Source organism: Leopardus geoffroyi, chromosome E2, assembly GCF_018350155.1.
Source record: "Leopardus geoffroyi isolate Oge1 chromosome E2, O.geoffroyi_Oge1_pat1.0, whole genome shotgun sequence".
Taxonomy (NCBI): domain Eukaryota; kingdom Metazoa; phylum Chordata; class Mammalia; order Carnivora; family Felidae; genus Leopardus; species Leopardus geoffroyi.
Window position 1 is genome coordinate 30,678,121 of NC_059335.1, and position 12,208 is coordinate 30,690,328.

General features: G+C 43.0%; 1 pseudogene; it reads right to left on the reverse strand.

Annotated features, from left to right (window-relative positions):
* Window positions 1–2,342: 2,342 nt before the first annotated feature.
* On the reverse strand, window positions 2,343–3,869 carry LOC123577830 (annotated as a pseudogene).
* Between the last annotated feature and the right edge of the window lie 8,339 nt (window positions 3,870–12,208).

Here is a 12,208-nt window from a genome sequence, read left to right on the forward strand (position 1 = left end):
CTAACAATTCTAAATTATGCCCAATAACAGAGCTTCAAAATGTATGAAGCAAAACCCAATAGACTAAAAAGAGAAATTGACAAATCCACAGTTGTGGTTGGAGATATCAACAATCCTCTCCTAGTAATTGATAGAGTACATAGGGAGAAAATCTGTTAGAGTACATACAGAGGCACAACGATGTATGCATACAACTCTTTGCAGAAGCACAATCTGAATCTGGTCTTTGCCACTGAAGAGTAATGACCTAGACTCCTGAGGTGATGTTCAGTCTAGGGTCCTGTCAGAGCGGAATGGGTGTCACATGCTTCTCAGCTTATGAGGAGAGTTAAACAATTCATGAGTCTTTGATCATGGGCACTCCATCTCTGGCCAAAGCATTAAGAAGGTAAGAGGAACCTGTACAGGGAGCTTGCTTTTGAATGACCAAAATGTGCATGGCTTCTTTCTTGGGGACAACAAATCTATTAGGATATGGAGAGCATAAAACATTCATACTCCCTTTTCTGTGTCATTTATCTCTGGAGAATCCTAAATGCATGCTAGATAATTTCCCATGAGGTTGATGGATAGTCATGGTCCCCAGTGAATCGTGCCTTCTTCTATCAATGCCCAGGTATAGATCATTCCAATGGGACTGTTGTCTTGGTCATGTGACTTCCTTTGGCCAATAGGATGGTCTGCGAACATGCCCTGGGCAAAGGCTCAAATGACATTTGCAAATTAGGGTTTACTCTGTCTTTCTCTTGCTGTTTTTAGAACTCAGCCACCATATAAAGAAGCCTAGACTAGGCTCATGTAGACATGTGACCCCACTGACAGCCAAGCACCAATCACCAGAAATGTGAGTTAGGCCATCATAGATACCCAGCTCCAGTCAAGCAACCAGAAGTGACCCAAGATGAGACAAGCTCAAGTCCAGCCCAAATTGCTGACCTACAGAATTGTGTGCAATAAAGTGGTTGTTTTTAAGTTTTGGGGTGGTTCACTAGGCAGCAATCGATAACTTGTTATACTCCAAGCTCCAGCCAGCTCTGCTCCAAGAAAGGCAAGAGTAATGACCACTCCTCTGGTTACTCAAAGGAGAGACAGAAAATGTCCCATGATATTGCCTGGGACTTTGGGCTTAACCTCTTTTGACGCAGTCCCTTTCTCAGCCCAGCAAATCAATGTGAATAAAACACATGTGCTGAAAATCCCCTGATGCCCTTCTAGGCAGAACTTTTTGGTTAGGAAAAGAAAAAGAAACTTAATTTGAAGCTTTAATAACCTCCCAATTAGGTTGTTTCTGCTAGCATTAATATTTAATCATGACATTACTGTGACTATTTTAGAATTGAACTGAAATTAAGTATAAATGTTTGATCATAAATAATTTCATTATTAAAGATAATCTTTGTTATATATGTTTCTGTGCCTATCTTTTATTAAGTTTACTTTTCATGTTGACATTTTTAAGGGCATAATTGTATGTTTTCGTTCTTAGTAATATTGTTACCATATATTAATTATGGCATCATGCCAGGAACACTAGTAATGAAATAAGTTGGTTTTTCTACTTTAAGAGCCAGCAATAGGCTTTCTCTCCTACATAACTAACAAACAGACAATCAGCTTTGAGCTCTATGTTGATTCCCTGATTTACTGTCTCTCTCTCTTTATTTGTGCATAAGCACTATTGCTCTTGATTTATGGAAATATCAGTAAATGATAGCGGGAGGGATGGTTATCTTTGTCCTTTCTTTCAGAGGTTTCTTGGAGGCCATATACAGCACCAAAGGAAGGCTGTGCAGTAGGCATTATAACAGTCTCCCAAAGATGTCCACATTCTAATCCCCAGAACCCTTGAATATGTCACCTTACGTGGCAAAAGAGACTGCAGGTGTGATTAAGGACCTAGAGATGGAGAAATAATCCTGGGTTATCTGGATAGGCTCAATGTAATCACAAGGGTCCTTAAAAGTAGGAGAGAGAGGCAGAGGAGAAAGGGAAGTAGATATGACAATGCAAGCAGGGTTGGAGTAATATGCACAAAGGACTCAACCCACCACTACAGACTAGAAGATGGGGGCATCTTCTAGAAGCTGGAAAATGCAAGGAAATGGACTCTCCCCTAAAGCGTCCAAAAATGAATGCAGCCCTGCTTATACCTTGATTTTAGCCTAGCGAGACCCAGGTCAGACTTCAGAACTATGTGATAATAGATGGAGTGGGGCAGGGTGGGGGGTGTTGGTTGGTTTGTTAGTTGGGTTTTTAGTAGCACTAGTGTCTCTTAAACTATGCCTTAGCATGAGCACTGGGGCTTGCCCATGGTGCTCTTGATGTATAACCCCAGACATTCGGCCAATTCTTCGTGAGCAATGACACCAGAAAATTGACAGCTGATTAGATGTTGTACACAAGCTCATCATCTGTCATCTTCACGTGCCCAACAGCCACGGCCAGACACAGCATCTTTTTCATCTGGAATTTGATCATGGACTTCACTTCATCCACTTTGGCCATCATGTCCTCATTGTGGGTCAGCAAGGAAGGGAACTTGCCAGTCTTATTCGGGCCTGGGCCCAGGATTCGTGAGATCTGTTTAATCAGAGATTCTAAAGCCAAAAAGGCATCATACTTTTTGGCCAGTTTCTTGACTAATTTTTTATAGTTGTTGAGTTTCTTCGGTGCCTCAGTGTCTATGTGGGAAAAGTTCAGAGCCTTGGCCTCATCACGGTGCTGCTGGTCGCCCCAAATACGGTGAACCTGGAGTGGGGAGTGGACTTAAGCCTGACGGTGCCGAGAAGCATTTGTCCTCCTGAGGGTTGTAGTTCTTCAAGCTGATCTACAGCTCCACCCCCTCCAAAAACTTCGGGTGCTCGCACTGGTTCCCGTGCAGGACTTCCGGCACGGCCTTGTGTAAGGTGTCCTGAAAGACGGCTTCTCACGGTGCCGCTCGCTGCAATAACCGGAAAAAGAGCTCTATGCGTGTTGTTTTAAGCCACTACGTTTGTAGTAATTTGGTACGGCAGCCACAGGAAACCGATACAGGTGGCATTCCCCGTGAGCACCTGGGTTGGATCCGGGCAGTCCCACTTACAGGCTGTAGCAGGAGGCAAGTTGTTCAACCTATATAAGCTTCCATTTTCTAGTCAATAAAATGAGGGCAATAGTGGTTATTTCATAAGGTTATTGGGATAATTAAATGAGGCAATTTGCATAAGCCTCTTTGCACTCTGTCTAGCTCATTTTAAACATTTGTTAAAGGTTAATTATTGTTGCCGTTATTAAGACCTGCTGCAACCGACTGTTATCGTTCACACTTTGTAAAAGGATCCCCCCGCCTGCCCATCAATGATGGAACTGCAGAGTCTTCCTGGAGGTGGTGTGCACTCCTTCCCTCATCGTTAGGCTTGGTCTTGGGACTTCTTTGGCCAATGGACTGTGAGCAGACTCCAGCCAAGCCACTTCCAAGGGGAAGCTTTCAGAGCAGGTGCATAGTTTGGCCCTGCCTCTTGTTCTTTCCTTATTGTGACAAGAAAGACATTTCCCAGAGAAGGGCCGCTCCTTCCACCTGAGTCCTGGCTGAGAAGACACGTGGCACAGAGCCACAGCACATGTAAAGTGAGATGTAAATGTTTATTGTCGTAAGTCATTGAGATTTGGGGGTTGTTTGTTTTCACAGTAAAGTTGACAAACCCACCTCCCGTAGATGCTTAGAGAGTCTGCCATCTCACACACACATGCACACACACCTCCCTCCAGACTATCTGCAAGAACTACACTTTGTCCACAACTTCTCTGACACTCACGTGGGCATTCTGTAATGCTAATGCTAGGACCCCAGAGGCCCTAACCAGAGTTAATCCAAGAACATATGGACCCATGGCCCCATGTGGGCAAATAAAGGCTTTACCCAAGAAGTTTGGAATTGTGACCTAAAGGCAGCCAGAGAACTTTGCCTATGCCTATAAATAAGGGGTTGGGGAAGAAGGAGAATCCCTAGAAATTACAGCCTGGTCATCTTGGATCTTGCAGCTGGAGAAGCAGAGAAGGCATATTTGCAGGGACAGAAGAGTAGAGATGCAAGAGAAGAACACATGGTGGCCTAAGTCCCTAGCAGTTTAGTAACTCCTGGAGTGGTTCACCCTGAGGTGCTTGGGCTCCATGGAATAAGCCAGTCTCCTCTCAATAAGTACCCCCTCCTACTTAAGAAAGCTCAAGTTGGTTTCTTTAACCTTGAACCACAAGCATCTTGGCCAAGATGAAGTTCTAGGCATAAGTCTTACTCTTAGGAGGTAGCAAGGAAAAGGTTCCATCCATGAGAATCCCAAGAGCCCTGAGGGACCAATCTGCATGTAACAGAGGACACAACCTCCCCTCTTCCCTGTCTGACTGAGCCCCATCGGTGTAGAGCTCATAACTCCCCACTTGTTGCAAACCTGAGCTCTTTTGGGCACATGAGTCAGAGAGGTAGAGGAAGATGGTTTAAGTACAATTCATCCACCATTAAACATATACATTAGACTCTTACTCATGAGACACCACGAACATGGGAGAAATACTAGGAAGATAGCCCCATCTTGCCATTTGTGAGTATATAGCTTAGCAGAGGGTAAGAGGGTAGGAAAGAAGGTCAAAGAAAAGGTTCCAGGTGGGAGTTTGGGCTCCATCTCTGCCATTAACTAGCTCTGTGGTTTCAGTAGTCATTTTATCGCTCTAGCCTTCAACCTCCTATCTACAAAATAAGGGCCTAGATTAAATGATTTCTTCCAGGTTTTTCCATGATGCCTGGCCCATTGCCACTATAGCTAAGATCTGATAAGCAAAAAGTCGCCATTGTCCTTGGACTGTCAATAATTTCCACATAGGGTATGAGGCCAGCTTCATCAGAACCGTGCGGGGTACAGTCTAGAAATGAAGATTTTTTGAGCCTCAACTCCAGATTCCTATTCAGTGGGGCTAGGCATCACCCTGGTTAGTGCTGATTTTAACACATGGTCAAATTTGGGTACCACCTTCTCAGGCTATTATGGATTCTGCAGAAATGTCCCAGCTTTCCTTTAAGCACATAAACAATCAGCAGCGTAATAAATTGATAAGCTGTACATTAATTGTTAATACTTACATAGCAATTCTTACCCAGCCTGGCACTGTACTAAGTGCTTCATACATAGTATTAGCTCATTTAATCCTAACAACCCTGGGAGGTAAGTATGTCACTCTCTCCAGGACAATTTTAATTGTTTTATTCATCTATTCTTCCTCAATGCAGTTACAGACTTTGATCAGGCCTTCCCTATAGGATAGTAACTCAAATAAATAATTAAAATGAAATGAAACACAAAAGGAGAAGAAGCCCTAATTTAAAAGCTAGCTGCTCTGTGAGCCTGCCTCATGCCCACATTCCTTCATGACCCCATGTCAGTATTCACCACACCTCCAGTAAAATGTGAGGAAAAATGGCAAAGAAATGAACTGTACTTCCCAGGGTGGGGTGATCTAATGCAACAGAGATTTAGTTGTGGGCTTATTCTGCCATGGACCCAGATGTCAGGAGAAATCTATGCATCAGAAAAGGTAGAAGCAAGGGACCCAGCTGGATGACCTTGAAATTTTATGATCAGATGTGATATCCGACATTTATACTCTGGATACATTAATGACCTGCAAATATTGAGGAAATGAGAAAAGGAGTGGGGACATAAGCCACTGAGGATTTTATTGGATCTAGGGAGGGTTCTATCTCAAGGAGGAGTGATAGCAAGGGACAGTAATTTAAACAAGGCATTTAATTATCTCACATATTTAAGTTTGGAGCTAAGTGTTCCTGTGTTGGTTCAGCATTGCATCATGGATCCTTATTAGTTTCTTTTTTCCATTCTTTTACTCTACCATCCTACAAAGTAGAGATTCAGCCTCCAGCATATAAGCTCATGACTACAAGATGGCTGCCATAACCCTGAGTATTATATCCCAACACTACAGCATCCAAAGCAGGACAGGAGAGAATAAGCCCTTTCTTTATACATCTCTCTCTGTTGCCACACAGGAAAACTTCTTCCAGAAAGAACATTCCCCTTAAACCTCTTTGGTTAGAACCGAGTCACTTGGCCACTTGTAAGGTTTGAATTGTGCCTCCCCAAAATTTATGCATTTAAGTCCTAACCTCCAATACCTCAGAGTCTGACCTCATTTGAAGATAAGGTCTTTACAGAGGTAATCAAATTAAAGCGAAGTCTTGGAGCACCTGGGTGGCTCAGTTGGTTGAGTATCTGACTCTTGATTTCAGCTCAGGTCATGATCTCACATTTCATGGGATCAAGCTCCTTGTTGGGCTCTGTGCTGAGAGCAGGGAGACTGCTTGGGATTCTCTCTCTCTCTCCCTTTCTCTCTGCCCCTCCCCCACTCTCTCTCTCAAAATAAATAAATAAACATTTATTTTTTAAGGAGTGAAGTCTTTAAGGTGGGTCTTAGCCACCAGTGAAATTTGGACACAGAGGGCAGGTGATGTGAAGACACAGGGAGAAGGAAGACAGCCATCTACAAGGCAGGGAGAGGAGTCTGGAACAAATCATTCCCTTATAGCCCTCAGAAGGAAGCAGCCCTGCTGACACCTTGATCTTGGACTGCCAGCCTCCAGAACTAGAAAACAAATTCCTGTGGTTTAAGCACCCCCCCCCCACCCAGTTTTTGTCCTTTGTTACAGCAGGCGTAGCTAACGAATACAGCCACCTCCACCTGACTTCAGGAGATGCCATGAACGTGAATACATAATCAGCCTCTGTTGTGTGAGGCAGACCTGTGAGCATAAAAATAGAGAGGAGAATGTCTGTTGGCCGGGCAACCAATGGCGACAGTCCCATCTTTGTTTGCAAGTCCCATAAACAGATTCCGACTAACTTAGCCAGAATAGGGAAGCCTTAGGTTATGAGGACGGGGTTAGGATAAGGGAGGTAGGAAGGCTAGAGAACCAAGCTCAGAAAAATGCAGAAAGCAGGGTGGGACTGGGGGTCTGGAGAGCAGGAATGACATAACCTTCTCATACTTCCCCCACTCCAGTGAATGTGCTCCTAATACATTTTCTGCCCTTAAAATCCCAATGAATCTGAGTCCCAGGAGAGCAGGGACCTAGCTTGTGACAAAAGTAGAAGAGAGGAGGCTAACCTGATTTAAGTATAACAAAGCAAGCCCATACTTGGCTGGAGACAGGTAATTTACCAAAAGGAAATGATGGAATTACTTCTTAAAGAAAATTAGGAATAGAAGCTGGGAGGCAAGAGAAATTAAATTTCCACTACATTGGTGGAAGGGCAATGGGTACAGAAATTGGAGACAAACAGGGCTTCCTTATAACCAACCTAACCCCAACCTGGGAATGGGTCCTCAGGGCCAAGCCCCAAGTTACATTTAAGCTGCCCATACTTTCCGTTCTAAAACCCTCACCCCCAGAGCATGATCATTAATTACCCAGTATCCATTCCAGGTTCATTTTCCAGTCTCTTCTTCTAGGTCCTCCCTACGTATTCCCTTTGGATCGTAAGCCCTCAAAGGACCAAAATAAGAAGCAAACACAAAAGCAAATGGTTTAAATTCACCAGGATCACTCACTTTCTTCAAATCCAGTACCTTTGTCCATGCAAATAACAAAGACAAAAAAATCACTTGAGTCTGTATCGACAAAGCACCAAAAACATTCAGTCGATTAGATCAAGTTGGCAAACAGCCTGTCACTCAGGTTGAGGGAGGGGAGAATCTGGCAAATTAGATGTTTGACTGAATTGACGGGCTGTCTTGGTCAAAATACATCCTTTTTATTAAATGTTGAGAGATCATAGTATATCAAAAAGAAAATCTGCAAAAGCCACTTTTCATCTGTGTAAACATTAAAATCAAGGTGGCATATTGGAAATCTCTAAATAACACTTTGTCTATCTAAGAGGGTGTAATTCTTTGGGTCAGAATAAATTAGGAAAGAAAGCCTCCTTTTCAAGTAGAAAAGGCTTGAGAGACTAAATTACCTGAAGACAGTGTGTCGTCTATATCAATATGATTTCTTACCACCTCTACCATTTCACACTGCTTGCATGGTGACAGCTCCATATACTGAGGGAGCACCATGCTGTTTTCTATTTATTATCTTATTTAATCTGACCAGTAATTCCATAAGGTAAGGACTGTTATCTTCATTGCAGAAAGAGGAAAACCGTGGCTTATGTGGTGTAAGTAGCTTCCCCAACTTTACACAGATATTAAATTTCAGAGAGGAGACTTGAATTTATGTCTGATTTCAAAGCCCTTGGTTTTAACCACCATGATGGTGGCTGCCTTCTGAGAGTATTCAACTATTTCTTCCTAGCCACACTGCTGACATCTTTTTCCTTGGGCTGACTCAAGAATTCTAGAACATTCTTTTCTAATTGTTCTGGGTCAAAGACTATCTCTTTTTGTTAGCTCCCATAAATGCAAAAACTCCAAAGTCCTGGCTGCAAAATCCCTTAATCCAACTTGCCCTCGCCTTTCACAGAGGCTCAAGACCAAGGACTTCAGTAGGGTCTATCCTGCCCTCGTCAGTACTCTTTCCCATATGCAATGTGCGTTTACCTCTTCTGCAGCTCAGTCTGTTCTTGGAGAAAACTTTCACACAATAGTATCTATACAGTAGTTATCTACTGCCTCACCAGGGGGCTGCTTCTATGAGCACAGTGGTAAGATTTTCATTGCATTGCCATTGACTTCTGTCTTATATTTATGGCCATGTCTTCAATTTCTCCTTTAATTTAGAGAACAAGAGCTGCTTGAAAGTCACCAAGGCTGGCCACTCAGCAGACTGTCTCCTGCCATTTCTTGATCGCTTCTCTTTTATTCATCCCAACTTCAATTTGTGCAATATGACCAAAGCCCAAAGGGAATCAGGGGACATGAAGGAATGGTTTCTACTTGACCCTTCTCTTCAGGGACAATAGCTCAAGGGGGATGTAGAACCCTTTACTATACGTGAACTTCTTTAAATTCTTTGCCTGAAGGCATATGACAGAAATGAGTAAGAAGGAAGACTGACCGTCCCACAATCCATTTTAGGAAGGCACGAAATTATTTTGAACAACCACTTCAACAGCCTGAATCAATTCCTTTAAATTCTAGAATGCTCTTTTTCTATACTTCTCTCTTAGACGAGCATTATATATAATTGAGGTGAGCTCCAGGATCAGACCCAAAAGTAAAACAAAAACAAAAACAAAAACAAAAAGGAAGATATCTTCACAAGAGTGGCCAAATTTCTTGCCTTTAATTTCACCCATCTCCACTCTTACAACTTAAAAGAATATTTTGTATGTTCTGTAATTCTTTCTCCCCCTTCCCAAATTTATATCCGCTTACCAGGATAGAGGGCAGTGGTGAAGTAAAACGTGTCCACAGAATCATCTGTCCCGAAAGCTATCCCCAGGTGCCCCCTCCACACAGCACTCCCTCCTCTGAGCTTATGTTCTAGTGACAGGAGGCAGATAATAGGTAAGCAAGATCCTTTCAAATGGTGTTCCATGCTATAAAGAAAATAAATTTCCAGCGCTGGAGATCTGGACCACTCATGTTGCTGCTCTGCCCAACTACATGACTAGGGCATCCTGGTGCTGCATTCCTAGAACCTGCTTGGTTAAAGAAGACCCATAGAATGGTAACTCGCAGGTAAGAATAGTAGCTGATGTGCCAGGCACAATAAGTTCTTTTCAGGTATTAGTTCAAACAATAATCCTCTTCGATGTGTATAATGATTACCCTCATTTTACAAATGGGAAAAGTGAGGCACAGGGGGGTTTAGTAACTCGCCAGAGGATACACCGCCAGGAAGGGACAAAACTGAGATTCAAGACTAGGGACGCTAATTGGAGAGCTGGCTCTTTTTCCCCACTCGGCTACATGAGTTCTCAGTTAGTTGCTGGCAGAATCTGTCTGAAGGGGTCTACATCACCCTTATCCCCTGGCCAGGTTCCAGTATTACCAAAGAGAAAAACCAAGCCTTGCCAAGGGCTATATTCTTTGCCAATAAGTAGCTAGAACTGTCAGAGTGTCTGCGGCATTAAGAAAACGCCATGCCTGAATCTACGTGCCAGACCTTTTACACAGAGAAAATATGGACATTTTCTTTTAATAATGCTACAGAGAAATAATGAAATGGTACCATTACAAAAACATAATTAGGTCTTCAAAAAAAAAAATCTCCACTGGAGTCCTATAAAAAGACCACAGGTGTTCGTCATTATTTTTTATTTAGCAGACAGTTCTAGCCATTGTTTGTTTTTTCCCCCATTTATTAAGTTCTGGTATTTTAAGATGATTTGTGTATAATAATAACAATAATTTCCTGTTTGCCTGTCAGTTGTGAGCCGCTTTAATTACAGATATTCATTTTCACGAGTTAACTTGGTAAACGCGTTCATTTGTTACGTTGCCTGTTCATTAAATCAGTTAGCACAGCTAGTAACTACGTTAAGTATCTCGCTGTCGGGTTTCAGCAATGCATCTTCATCGGTTTCCAATACTATTTCTCACAGAGACAGACACAGACTTCCTGAGAGTCCCTTCCTCTTGGTTTGTAGATACTAAGTTTCTTATCTCTACATGAGAGAGGTGTGTTGGGTCCCATGGAGGCGTCCACTTGAGGTTTTGTGTATCACAGTTAAATCGTTAAGAGTGCAGTACTACGTAACCAGAGGCAAGATATGGGATGAAGGAGGATGGAGCCCCCCACTACTGCCCGCGATGAAGAAGGATCCGAACTTCAAACACATGTTTGGAGCATGCCTGATCACAACCCTCCCCTTGGACGGCTCCCCCACCACCAGCCCAGCTGATGGAGAGGGCCATAACAGCCCCAAGCCACACAGGAGCTTGTTGTTAGGAAAGGTACGAAGAGATCAATGAAACAGGCACTCCTTAGCAACGAGAGAGCAATGCAAGCAGAAAAGAAAAAGCAGACAGAGAGGTCACCAGAAGATGTAGCAGTTCCCAGGGAAGGCCAGCTATTCACTTCTTTGAGACTTCTGTACATCTGTGCTTCTGTACAATAATAAAGCAGTTACTTAGCTGATTTACTGGGTGTCTGTTACTTACAACCAAATGCCGTCTGATCAATACATCCTTTGTCATCGTGACTGGAATAATGGTGCTTCCATAAAGGTCTCATGTTTGGTACACTCCAATTTTTCTAGGAAGGAGCCATGGATACCAGTACCTAGGTCATCAGTCACCTGCTGATTGGATGCTTCATTCAAAATTTTCCTCTAAGCAAGGGGGGACTACTGTCATGTTGACAGGCCAAATCAAGATTAAGGAGGAAATAAAAGATCATAGGCTACTCCCAGTAGCTGAATCATGAGCCTCAAGAGGAAGTAGGTCATCTGAGGTGTGAGTCAGGATGGAGGAACTTTTGTCAAGTGCTCGAGAGTAAATATTCAAAACAGAATAAAAGGTCCATGAGTTGACCATCGTTACTCTGCTTTGTTTCTTTTGTGGCCTTGCTGAGATTTCCAAAAAGAGAAAAATCTGTGGGTTGTAGCTGGACTAGCAATAATGAGAAACTCAATGAGAAAAAGGTTTGATGTAAGTATGGGGCAACTAGGGAAGATGATATTTAGTCACGCTGAGCTTAACATGGGTCATCTAGGTGGAAGTGTCAAACCCTGAGAGGCACCATTAATCACCCTAGGGCATAAGCCACCACACTTAATAAATCCAAACCAATCTGGTAAGGATTCTTCAAAAAGCCCTGAAACTAGTCCCATACTATTTTCTCCATGATACATGACAGTGCTCTACATTTCTTTCCCCAGTTTGCAATTTCAATCCTTCCTTGCTTTGCTCGCCTATCTGCTCATCACATGCCCATCTTCTGGTTTCTCTTATGGGTCTTCCCAGTTATCCCTGCATTCTCCTTTTTTTCAGAGAAAAATCCCTAGGTCAGTGCTGGACATACATGATGGAATTGAGGAGAGAGCTGAGGGTGTCACGCTCTCTCCCAGAGGTAAGAATGGAACACCACGTAAACCACAGGGTCATGAGGATGTAGGGTAGACAAAGAAGGAACTTTTGCAGCAAGATCCCCAAATGAGGTGGATGATGGTAGGGCCTGGTGATTATACGAAGTTATGGTCTTAGAAGAGAAAGAAACTTGAAAGTGAGGAGAAATGTTCAGGTAGAGCAGAGGAGTCATAAGGGATTTCCCTTT